Source organism: Schistocerca serialis, chromosome 1 (assembly GCF_023864345.2).
Source record: "Schistocerca serialis cubense isolate TAMUIC-IGC-003099 chromosome 1, iqSchSeri2.2, whole genome shotgun sequence".
NCBI classification, from domain to species: domain Eukaryota; kingdom Metazoa; phylum Arthropoda; class Insecta; order Orthoptera; family Acrididae; genus Schistocerca; species Schistocerca serialis.
The window spans coordinates 1,055,556,358-1,055,569,836 of NC_064638.1; positions in this window are offsets into that span (position 1 = coordinate 1,055,556,358).

A 13,479-nucleotide genomic window follows, 5' to 3' on the forward strand; every position below is an offset into this window, starting at 1 on the left:
CTTAGAATCGGGACAGAAGCACTGTGGAGTTAGGAACCACTCCCATCATTAGGAGCGGGAATGAAAGGGGAGCGACATTAAAAAGCACAATTCAGGGATGCCTGGTGCCATTTGAACAAAATTTGTCGGCAGAATGAGAGTTTCACTCTGCAGCGGAGTGTTCGCTGATATGAAACTTTCTGGCAGATTAAAACTGTAGCCGCACCGAGACTCGAGCTCGGGACCTGTGGGAGTAATGTTGATGAGTAACGTAGGCTGCTTTAGAAAGTGTGTAGTAGACGATATTTACTGATTTGATGAATATAATGCGAATTACTGAGACATAATAATTCTTTGAAAAAGCCATTTTCTCTTTGACTTTTGAACTTCAAAAATTTGTGATTATGTTACCTGTGCTTATCTGCCTGTTGCATTCTACGTAATACGATTCAACGTAATGAATACAATGCTTATACTATCTGCAACGTGTTAAATCTATACTTCCGCAGTAATTTCAGCCCCAAGCTGATCGCGTTTTAGATGCTAAGTGTCACGTACCTCTTGCATCTTCTGAGATACTTGAAGGCTCACAATAACGGCATCATTTAAATGTTGTACGATAAACAGAGGGACATCATGCCTTTTCGTCGAGATGTGCAAGGTTTTAGCGAGGCTGAATTTCATTATAATATGTTAGCATAGCTGTGCTGGGTTGAGAACCAACCACATTAAATAGGATTGTGAATGAAAAGAGAGTGACGTTAAAAAGTAAAACGTAGGCACACCTGGAGAAATCTGAAGCAAATTTGTTGGGTACATGACATTTTATTTGTATGAAAATACTGTGGGAGTACGATTTCCCAGTGCCACTAGGTGTGGGAATGCGAATGAGAAGGGGTGACGCTAAAATGTTCGAAAAGGACCTTTTGCTGTTTATTTCCGGTATTTAGTTGATCTGGAATACTTTCAAAAATATTAGGTGTAATATGCCTCTTGTTTATGCTCTTCAGTGTGTCAACGAGGCCGTGAGAATGAGCAGTGCGGTTTGTCACAGAGTTACACGACCTAAAACCAAGCCTAATGGCAGAACATCATACATAAATTTAATGTCTTCTTCGAAGTCCAATGGTGTAATATGGCGGAGAATCAGAGATATATGGGTGGAATATAAACACACCAAAACAAAGTTTTGCATCACCCTGGTTCCCAGAACTTCTGAAGATAGACGTTGACTATGGATATTGTATCACAGACACAGTCCACAGTCCTTTTGGCTGTTCAGAGATGTCACTAAACCCGCCCAAAGATATAAACAACCATGCATGAGCAGCGCCTATTAGACGGAGGAGGTCCAACAGCCGATCAGTTCCAGTCATTCCACCTGGAAGGAGGTATACGGCTCGTGTTGCCTGCAGTTCAGCCACGCCTAGACGGTCAATACCGCGGTTCGATCGCGTCGGCATTGAACTATGTTCCAGGAAGGGCTCTCAACAAGGGAAGATTCGAGGCGTCTCCGAGTAAACCAAAGTGATGTTGTTCGGATATGGAGGAGATACAGAGAGACAGAAACTGTCGATGACATGCCTCGCTCTGGCCGCCCAGAGGCAACTACTGCAATGGATGACCGCTACCTATGGATTATGGCTCGGAGGAACCCTGACAGCAACGACACCATGTTGAATAATGCTTTCGTGCAGCCACAGGACGTCGTGTTACGACTCAAACTGTGCGCAATGGGCTGCATGATGCGCAACTTCACTCCCGACGTCTATGGCGATGTCCATCTTTGCAACGACGACGCCATGCAGCAATGTAGAGATGGGCCAAGGAAAATACCGAATGGACCGCTCAGGATTGGCTTCACATTCTCATCACCGATGAGTGAGGCATATGCCTTCTCAAGACAATCGTCGGAGACGTGTTTGGAGACAACCCGTTCAGGCTGAACGCATTAGACACACTGTCCAGCGAGTGCAGCAAGGTGGAGGTTCCCTGCTGTTTTGGGGTGGCGTTATGTGGGGCCGACGTTCGCCGCTGCTGGTCATAGAAGGCGCCGTAACGGCTGTACGATACGTGAATGCCATCCTCCGACCAATGGGGCAACCATATCGGCAGCATATTGGCGAGGCGCTCGTCTTCATGGACGACAATTCGCGCCCCCATCGTGCACATTTTGTGAATGACTTCCTTCAGGGTAACGACAGCACTCGACTAGAGTGGCCAGCATGTTCTCCATGCATGAACTCTACCGAACATGCCTGGGATAGATTGAAAAGGGCTACTTATGGACGACGTAATCCAACAACCACTCTGAGGGATCTCGCCAAATCCCTGTTGAGGAGTGGGACAATCTGGACCGAAAGTGCCTTGATGAACTTGTGGATAGTATGCCACGACGAATACACGCATGCATCAATACAAGAGGACGTGCTACTGGGTATTAGAGGTAACGGTATGTACACCATTCTGGACCACCAGCTCTGAAGGTCCCGCTATATGGTAGTACAACACGCAATGTGTGGTTTTTATAAGTAATAAAAAGGGCGGAAGTGATGTTTATGTTGATCTCAATTCCAATTTCATTTACAGGTTCCGGAACTCTCGGAACCGAGGTGATGCAAACCTTTTTTAGATGTGTGTAATTAGACCAGATTTGCGTATGTTCGATATCTCCTCCTAAGTGCATAGATCGATCACAATCAAATTTGGGAGACATAGTGCTTACTATCTGGAAAGAAATAGTATTGGGGTAAATAAGACTAATGTTGTGTTAAGAGCTGGTGTAGCACGATATTAATTTTTGAGTTTTTTTTTTTTTGCTTATTTTTAAGCCTCACAACAATAAATTTGAGTAGATTTCTTTATTTTTGAGCGGCACCGGTTCCAAAATAAAATATTTGATTTTGGAGGTAAATACGTTTCGGTCTGGCAGCTCCTACTCCCAGCTCCTCGCCTACTGCCTTTCCCTTCAGTTTGTTAGAGGGCGCATGGCATATGTTTATAGTTTCCCAAATGACATCAGGTAAAAGGACTTCCACGAAGGCAATAAAGCCATACACAAATTTCATTTCATTTCACTAATATGAGAGCACAGTCACATGTAACAGCCAGACTACAGGTTATACAATCCTCAAAGTTTTGATATCTACTTTCATACTAACGTTATTACATGCGAAAACACTTCTGCTATGTTTTCGCTACCAACTACATAACCAGTTTCGATGTAATTTGACATGGGGTTAGCTTGAATCCTGAAGAAAATTATAGGTTACTTCAGAAAGAAAAAAAAGTGGGTGAAGTAAGGAGTGGAACATCTTTTCTTACATCAGTGAACATAAACCATTCTAAAATGTTAATAAGTTTGTTGCATACACTGCGATGATAGGTCATCGGATACCTCCTAATATCGAGTCAGACCTCCTGTTGCCCGCCGTAGTGCAGCAGCTCGATGCATAATTGGCTCAAAAAGTCGCTGGGAGTCTCCTGCAGAAATATTAACCCAATCTGCCTCTACAGCCGTCCATAATTGCGGAAGTCTTGCCGGTGCAAGATTTTGTGCACTAGCTGAGCTCTCGATTATGTCCCACAGAAATTCGATGAGACTCATGTTGGGCTATCTGAGTGGCCAAATCTTTCGCTCGAATTGTCCACAATGTTCTTCAAACCAATCATGAACAATTGTGGCCTGATGACGTGGCGCAGTGTCATCCATAATACACTACTGGCCATAAAAATTGCTACACCAAGAAGAAATGCAGAGGATACACGGGTATTCGTTGGACAACTGACATGTGATTACATTTTCGCGCCATTTGGGTGCATAGATCCTGAGAAATCAGTACCCAGAACGACCACCTCTCGCCGTAATTACGGCCTTGATACGAGTAGTGACTGGGGTATTGTGGCGAGCCAGTTGCTCGGCCACCATTGACCACACGTTTTCAGTTGGTGAGAGATCTGGAGAATGTGCTGGCCAGGGCAGCAGTCGAACGTTTTCTGCATCTAGAAAGGCCGGTACAGGACTTGCAACATGCGGTCGTGTATTATCCTACTGAAATGTAGGGTTTCGCAGGGATCGAATGAAGGGTACAGCCACGGGTCGTAACACATCTGAAATGTAACGTCCACTGCTCAAAGTGCCGTCAATGTGAACAAGAGGTGACCGAGACGTGTAACCAATGGCATCCCATACCATCACGCCGGGTGATACGCCAGTATGGCGATGACGAATACATGCTTCCAATGTGCGTTCACCGCGATGTCGCCAAACACGGATGCGACCACCCGAAATAATGACGTTTTGCCATTCGTGCACCCAGGTTCGTCGTTGAGTACACCATCGCAAGCGCTCCTGTCTGTGAAGCAGCGTCAAGGGTAACCGTAGCCACGGTCTCCGAGCTGATAGCCCGTGCTGCTGCAAACGTCGTCGAACTGTTCATGCAGATGGTTGTTCTCCTGAAAACGTCCCCATCTGTTGACTGAGGGATCGAGACGTGGCTGCACGATCCCGTTACAGCCATGAGGACTGCTAGCGATACGAGTCCGTTGGAGTCCAGCACGGCGTTCTGTATTACCCTCCTGAACCTACCGATTACATATTCTGCTAACAGTCATTGGATCTCGATCAACGCGAGCAGCAGTGTCACGATACGATAAACCGCAATCGCGATAGGCTACAATCCGACCTTTATCAAAGTCAGAAACGTGATGGTACGCATTTCTCCTTCTTACGAGAGGCATCACAACAACGTTTCACCAGGCAACGCCGGTCAACTGCTGTTTGTGTATGAGAAATCGGTTGGAAACTTTCCTCATGTCAGCACGTTCTACGTGTCGCCACCGGCGACAACGTTGTGTGAATGCTCTGAAAAGCTAATCATTTGCATATCACAGCATCTTCTTTCTGTCGGTCACATTTCGCGTCGGTAGCACGTCATCCTCGTGGTGTAGCAATTTTAATGGGCGGTAGTGTAATTGCATCGTTCGTTGGGATGAGGGATCCATGAATGGCTGCAAATAGTCTACAAGCAGCCAAACATAACCATTTCCAGTCAATTATCGATTCAGTTGAACCGAAGAACTGAGTCCAATCCATGTAAACACAGCTCACACCATTAAGGAGCTACGATCAACTTGCACAGCGCCTTGTTGACAAATTGGGTCCATGGTTTCGTAGGGTCTGCGCCACACGAACCCCACCATTGGCTCTTACCAGCTGAAATAGGGTCTCATCAGACTGGGCCACGGTTTTCCTGTTGGCTATGGTCCAACCGACATGGTCGTGTATCAGCAAAGTCTCTCGCGTCGATCGTCTGTTGCCATAACCCATTAATGCCAAGCTTCAGAGCTTTGTCCTAACGGGTACGGTAGTCATATGCCTCACATTGATTTCTGCGATGATTTCATGCAGTGTTGCTTGTCTGTTAGCACTTACAACTCTACGCAAACGCCTCAGCTCTCGGTCGTTAAGTGAAGGTCATCGACCACTGTGTTGTCTGTAATGTGGTATTATCCGTGCATTCCTGACACTGTGGATCTTGGAATATTGGATTCCCTAACGATTTCCGAAATAGAATGTCACATGCGTCTAACTCCAACTCCGTATCGCGTTCAAAGTCCGTCGTGCGGCCATAATCACGTCGGAAATCTATTCAGATGAATCACCTGAGTACAAATGACATCTCCGTCAATGCACTGCGCTTTCATTCATTGTGTACGCGATACCACCGACATTTGTGTACGTGCATATCGCCGTCCCATGAGTTTTGTCACTTCAGTGTAATATACAAATTGTACAATGTATAGATGCCAACGCCCCTCCGCACGCAGGTCTCAGCTATGGTATGCTTACCCGAACAGGACGACACATGAGGGCAGCTGATATTATTGCTTGTACATTAGTTTACTTACGATAATTCATCATAACAAATCGAATGATAAGCGAGCGCAGTGCGAATAACAGTAACACCCATTAACATTATAAGAACCATTACTTCAATCCAGACATTCCGGCAGGGAAGTCTTAACTATTATAATAGAAAACACAATGAAAGCCCAACCTCACTGCCACGACACTGAAGGCCCACATGGAGCTCGACAAGTAAAATAAAATTAACTAATGTTGCTCTAGTAATGAGTGAGCATGCAAACACTCAACTGACACCGCATTGGTATACAGGAAAGCTGTAGGTGTGTGTTTTCTAAAGGTTTCTCATTGGATTAATTATTTTCGGTGCTCAGCTGGTGGTGCAGTGGTGTAAGTTGACAACTGATAGCTCCTTATGCGCAGCTGGCCGTAGTCTGTCACTAGGACGGCCCATTCAGACTGAACAGAATGTATAGATCGAGGTGTCTTCAAAACGCAGTTCACAGAGTGTCTCTCCTCCTCCAAAGGTGCTACACTGAACTGTGAGTTGCACCGCAGCAGATTCGTGTGCAGCCGTGTGCACTGGACAGTGATAGCTTGAATACTCAAAGCCACTAAACGCGGAACGCGCTGAGTCCGCGGCTGCGGATTCATCGCCCTAAAATCGGGGATCGGGGTCACACCGCACACTCCTGCAGGGCGCTATCACACTCCTTGGTAGGTTAGAACGTCAGAGATTTAACTGAGCGAAGGCTGCTATCCATAGTGAGTCGAGAAACGGTGCACTACCCCTTCAGTATTGTGGAAACTGTCTCAGAGAGTGGTGCTGATAATCTGTGTAAGTAAACAGTTCCGCTTGCGTTGGCCTCACCAATAGAGGCTGAAATGCCACGTGGTGATTGCCATTGGTCTGCCACTGAAAACAAACACTCGGCACGGTGGTTTTCATGGCATTTCGTATGTACACTACTCTGATATCTAGTCGCAGTTCCGGAAAGAGCCTTTGATTGTGCGTGTTGCTATTTAAAGCAATTCTAGCTCACGCTACTTTTAGTCGTAACGTCGCTATGTTAACGGCTGTCGACAGTGTCCATCTCGGTATCCACACGCTACTAGTTCCACAGCAGACACTTTCCTAGTTTCTATCATGCTACAACACTTGCACATGCTTGTCACTTCTTCTTCCGTGTGTTTTTGCTTTTAGAAAGCTTTAATTGTCGAGTGCTAGTAATAGTGTTCCATAGATTTCGTGTTTGTTTTGAATACAGTCAGAGAGAGTCCCTTTAGTCAGCCACAGTGCCAGTAGTGCTAGTGTTTGTTTTCAATACAGTCCAGAGACAGGTAGTGCTATTTTCACTGTTTTCTACAAGAAGTGGCTAACAACCACAGTTTGGTCAACAATCAGCCGCCTTTAGTGAATTAGCAGTCTAGTTAAAAGTTGATTAACTCTCTACAGTAAATTGATTTCTTAGGATGGACAGGATGTGTGACTGCTGTGTACGGACGCAGGAGGAGCTGGCCACTGTTCGCGAACAGCTGAACGTGTTGATGGCCGCGGTCAGCCGTTTTCAGGCTGCTGCCTCGGAGTGTAGCGGCAGTGGGGAGTCTGGTGCGTCACATGGTACACCCCAGGTGTTACATGCTTCATCCACTGTCTCTGCTGTCGAGACATCTTCGCGGGTACCGGGCGCGATGGGGCCACCCTCTCCCCAAGGGAAGTGGCGGGTTCAGCGGCGTTCGAGCGCACGAGGCGGAAGGTAAATGTGGAGGCTGGCCGTGTTGCATCGCCCGCTCTGCCTGTGAGTGGACATGTAGCCGTTCCTTCAGCAAGGTCCGAGCAGGCACACGGGGGAAGGGGTTTATTAGTTATTAGCTCCAACGTTAGGCGGGTGATGGAGCCCCTTAGGGAAACAGCGGAAAGGTCGGGGAAGAAGGCCAGTGTTCACTCTGTCTGCTTGCCGGAGGGTCTCATCCGAGATGTGGAGGAGGCCCTGCCGGCGGCGATAGAGAGCACTGGATGCACCCGACTGCAAATTGTTGCTCATGTCGGCACCAATGACTCCTGCCGTCTGGGTTCAGAGGTCATCCTCAGTTCGTACAAGCGGTTGGCGGAATTGGTGACGGCGGAAAGCCTCGCTCGCGGGGCGGAATCAGAGCTAACTATTTGTAGTATCGTTCCCAGAACCGACCGCGGTCCTCTGGTTTGGATCCGAGTGGAAGGCTCAGACGATTCTGCGGAGATCTGGGGTGCAAATTTCTCGACCTCCGCTATCGGGTGGAGAAATGTAGGGTCCCCCTGAATAGCTCTGGCGTCCACTACACGCCGGAAGCGGCTATAAGGGTGTGGAGTGCACATGTGGGTTTTTTAGGTTAGAGAATTCCCTCCCTAGGCCCGACAAGACGCCTCCTGAGACGTGGCAAGGTAGGCGTAGGCAAAATGAAACAGGGAATAACAATATTAATGTGCTAATAGTAAACTGCAGGAGGGTCTATAGAAAGGTCCCAGAAAAGCTCTCATTAATAAACGGTCACAACGCCCATATAGTACTAGGGACAGAAAGTTGGCTGAAACCAGACGTTAACAGTAATGAAATCCTAAACTCAGATTGGAATGTATATCGCAGAGACAGGCTGGACAGTGAAGGGGGAGGCGTGTTTATAGCGATAAGAAGTGCAATAGTATCGAAGGAAATTGACGGACATACGAAATGTGAAATAATTTGGGTGAAAGTCACGGTTAAAGAAGGCTCGGACATGGTAATTGGATGTCTCTATAGGCCCCCTGGCTCAGCAGCTGTTGTGGCTGAGCACCTGAAGGATAATTTGGAAAATATTTCGTGTAGATTTCCCCACCAAGTTATAGTTCTGGGTGGAGATTTTAATTTGCCGGGTATAGACTGGGAGACTCAAACGTTCATAACGGGTGGCACGGAAATTTTTTTAAGTGCTTTATCTGAAAACTACCTTGAGCAGTTAAACAGAGAACCGACTCGTGGCGATAACATATTAGACCTTCTGGTGACAATCAGACCCGAACTATTTGAAACAGTTAACGCAGAACAGGGAATTAGCGATCATAAAGCGGTTACTGCATCGATGATTTCAGCCGTAAACAGAAATATTAAAAAAGGTAGGAAGATTTTTCTGTTTAGCAAAAGTGACAAAAAGCAGATTACAGAGTACCTGACGGCTCAACACAAAAGTTTTTACTCAAGTACAGTTAGTGTTTAGGATCAGTGAAAACAGTTCAAAACCATCGTACAATATGCGTTAGATGAGTATGCGCCAAGCAAGATCGTAAGAGATGGAAAAGAGCCACCGTGGTACAACAACCGAGTTAGAAAACTGCTGCGGAAGCAAAGGGAACTTCACAGCAAACATAAACATAGCCAAAGCCTTGCAGACAAACAAAATTCCGCGAAGCGAAATGTAGTGTGAGGAGGGCTATGCCAGAGGCGTTCAATAAATTCGAAAGTTAAGTTCTATGTACTGACTTGGCAGAAAATCCTAAGAAATTTTGGTCTTATGTCAAAGCGGTAGGTGGATCAAAACAAAATGTCCAGACACTCTGTGACCAAAATGGTACTGAAACAGAGGACGACACACTAAAGGCCGAAATACTAAATGTCTTTTTCCAAATCTGTTTCGCAGAGGAAGACTGCACTGTAGTTACTTCTCTAGATTGTCGCACAGATGACAAAATGGTAGACATCGAAATAGACGACAGAGGGATAGAGAAACAATTAAAATCGCTCAAAAGGGGTAAGGCTGCTGGACCTGATGGGATACCAGTTCGATTTTACACTGAGTACGCGAAGAAACTTGCCCCCCTTCTTGCAGCGGTGTACCGTTGGTCTCTAGAAGAGCGTAGCATTCCAAAGGATTGGAAAAGGGCACAGGTCACCCCCGATTTCAAGAAGGGACGTCGAACAGATGTGCAGAACTATAGACCTATACCTCTAACGTCGATCAGTTGTAGAATTTTGGAACACGTATTATGTTCGAGTATAATGACTTTTCTGGAGACTAGAAATCTACTCTGTAGGAATCAGCATGGGTTTTGAAAAAGACGGTCGTGTGAAACCCAGCTCGCGCTATTCGTCCACGAGACTCAGAGGGCCATGGACACGGGTTCACAGGTAGAGGCCGTGTTTCTTGACTTCCGCAAGGCGTTCGATACAGTTCCCCACAGTCGTTTAATGAAGAAAGTAAGAGCATATGGACTATCAAACCAATTTGTGATTGGATTGAAGAGTTCCTAGATAACAGAACGCAGCATGTCATTCTCAATGGAGAGAAGTCTTCCGAAGTAAGAGTGATTTCAGGTGTGCCGCAGGGGAGTGTCATAGGACCGTTGCTATTCACAATGTACATAAATGACTTTGTGGATGACATCGGAAGTTCACTGACGCTTTTTGCAGATGATGCTGTGGTGTATCGAGATGTTGTAACAATGGAAAATTGTACTGAAATGCAGGAGGATCTGCAGCGAATTGACGCATGGTGCAGGGAATGGCAATTCAATCCCAATGTAGACGAGTGTAACGTGCTGCGAATACATAGAAAGATACATCCCTTATCATTTAGCTACAAAATAGCAGGTCAGCAACTGGAAGCAGTTAATTCCATAAATTATCTGGGAGTACGCATTAGGAGTGATTTAAAATGGAATGATCATATAAAGTTGATCGTCGGTAAAGCAGATGCCAGACTGAGATTCATTGGAAGAATCCTAAGGAAATGCAATCCGAAAACAACGGAAGTAGGTTACAGTACGCTTGTTCGCCCGCTACTTGAATACTGCTCAGCAGTGTGGTATCCGTACCAGATAGGGTTGATAGAAGAGATAGAGAAGATCCAACGGAGTGCAGCGCTCTTCGTTACAGGATTATTTAGTAGTCGCGAAAGCGTTACGGAGATGATAGATAAACTCCAGTGGAAGACTCTGCAAGAGAGACGCTCAGTAGCTCGGTACGGGCTTTTGTTAAAGTTTCGAGAACATACCTCCACCGAAGAGTCAAGCAGTATATTGGTGCCTCCTACGTATATCTCGCGAAGAGACCATGAGGATAAAATCAGAGAGATTAGAGCCCACACAGAAGCATACGGACAATCCTTCTTTCCACGAACAATACGAGACTGGAATAGAAGGGAGAACCGATAGAGGTACTCAGGGTACCCCCCGCCACACACCGTCAGGTGGCTTGCGGAGTATGGATGTAGATGTAGATAGTGCTCAGAGCCATTTGAACCATTTTTGAATGGCCGATCGGGAAGGTGAAACGGTTTACTGGGGGTGAGGCGGCCAAGTTGGAACGTGGCGGGGAGGCGAGTAGTGCGCCGGCAGTTGATGGTTAGTACAAGCTCGACAGTTAACAGTCGCCGGTTCTGACGGTAGCAACAATACGAAGAAGACACACCCAGATGGGTTCCTGGGTTGCGAACCATTATTAACTCGGCAGCTGACGGTTGCAAACCTTTAGACGTGTGGAGCGCATACCGAGGGAAGCCGCGTGTTGTGTGCTTCAGCGACCGACCGGACCTGCAGGCGCATGGCAGCCCACCGCTATGTTAAAGTTGTGTGTATGCTTCAAGCCGTCCTTCCTGTATCGTTGTACAGATATGTCTCGTGAGCTTCCGATTTGGTTCATTGGATGCGAGTAAGCTCATCGTAGGCAGTAACCATAGCTGTAATTTCCCTTTCCTGCACCAGTACTATGACTGTTTAGTTCGGTAGTTCGTTGCTTGTTCGTTCGAGTTTCAGGTCTGCATACTTCTCCTGCGCGCTTTGCGCACCAAAACTGCAAGTCGGTATAGTATCTTTCTTATATCTTGCTACGGAGTAAGCTTCTATTTCAGATTTTAAATCTCAAAGTTTCTTTCGAGAAGGAATTTCTAACTCTTTGATTGTACTGCTACAGTTTCTATTATTGTATTTGATCTCTCTTTCCAAGGATTAATCCCGACTTCCGCGGTCTGCTGGTTAACCGGATGCCGCGTGTTAATTTTAAGGGGTGGCCAGATCCCCTTCCTGTCGTCACCCTGTACCCCCCGTGAAGGAATTAGTGTATCCCATCTGTCTGCGTCTAGTGTAATCCATGGAATAGTTCGAATGTGTTCAGAGGTCTGCGAGCCGTGTAACTGAGGCGGAACGTGGGGACCAGCCCGTTATTCACCTAGCGGGATGTGGAAAGCCGCCTAAAAATCACATTCAGGCAGGCCAGCACACCGGCCCTCGTCGTTACCCGCCGAGCGGATTCGGTCTGGGGCAGGCGCGCCTACCCGAGTCCAGGAAGCAGCGCAGCTGGTGGGTTATTATCGTATTTGATCTGTTTGCTATTAATCTGGTGCTGTTTTGTGATTGTAAATTATTTTATTTCTTAGTGGTCAAGTGTTTCCCAGTAGATATTTAATAAATCTTAGTGCGTTCTGTTCAAATAAAGAGAATAAACAGAAATTGTCTGCTGCTGCATCATTATAGGTGTAGCATTGAAAAACAATGATATTAATCAGCGTAATACTTTGACCATAATTGAAGAAGTATGAAATTAAACACAAACACGGTTTGAGATGATATATACATAGATTATTTATTTAAATACCATACATAGGATGAAGTATTTGAAGAAAATCATCAGACTCCTTCTGTATCTTCTTCTTCGCACCTCTATAGTATTTACCAAACATAGCTTTTTGATCCCCCCTCCATGAAACATGGACCTTGCCGTTGGTGGGGAGGCTTGTGTGCCTCAACGATACAGATAGCCGTACCGTAGGTGCAACCACAACGGAGGGGTATCTGTTGAGAGTCCAGACAAACGTGTGGTTCCTGAAGAGGAGCAGCAGCCTTTTCAGTAGTTGCAGGGGCAACAGTCTGGATGATTGACTGATCTGGCCTTGTAACACTAAACAAAACGGCCTTGCTTTTATGGTACTGCGAACGGCTGAAAGCAAGGGGAAACTACAGACGTAATTTTTCCCGAGGGCATGCAGCTTTACTGTATGGTTAAATAATGATGGCGTCCTCTTGGGTAAAATATTCCGGAGGTAAAATAGTCCCCCATTCGGATCTTCAAGCGGGGACTACTCAGGAGGACGTCGTTATCAGGAGAAAGAAAACTGGCGTTTTATGGATCGGAGCATGGAATGTCAGATCCCTTAATCGGGCAGGTAGGTTAGAAAATTTAAAAAGGGAAATGGATAGGTTGAAGTTAGAGATAGTGGGAATTAGTGAAGTTCGGTGGCAGGAGGAACAAGACTTTTGGTCAGGTGAATACAGGGTTATAAGTACAAAATCAAATAGGGGTAATGCAGGAGTAGGTTTAATAATGAATAAAAAAATAGGAGTGTGGGTAAGCTACTACAAACAGCATAGTGAACGCATTATTGTGGCCAAGATAGACACGAAGCCCACGCCTACTACAGTAGTACAAGTTTATATGCCAACTAGCTCTGCAGATGATGAAGAAATTGATGAAATGTATGATGAGATAAAAGAAATTATTCAGGTAGTGAAGGGAGACGAAAATTTAATAGTCATGGGTGACTGGAATTTGATAGTAGGAAAAGGAAGAGAAGGAAACGTAGTAGGAGAATATGGAATAGGGCTAAGAAATGAAAGAGGAAGCCACCTG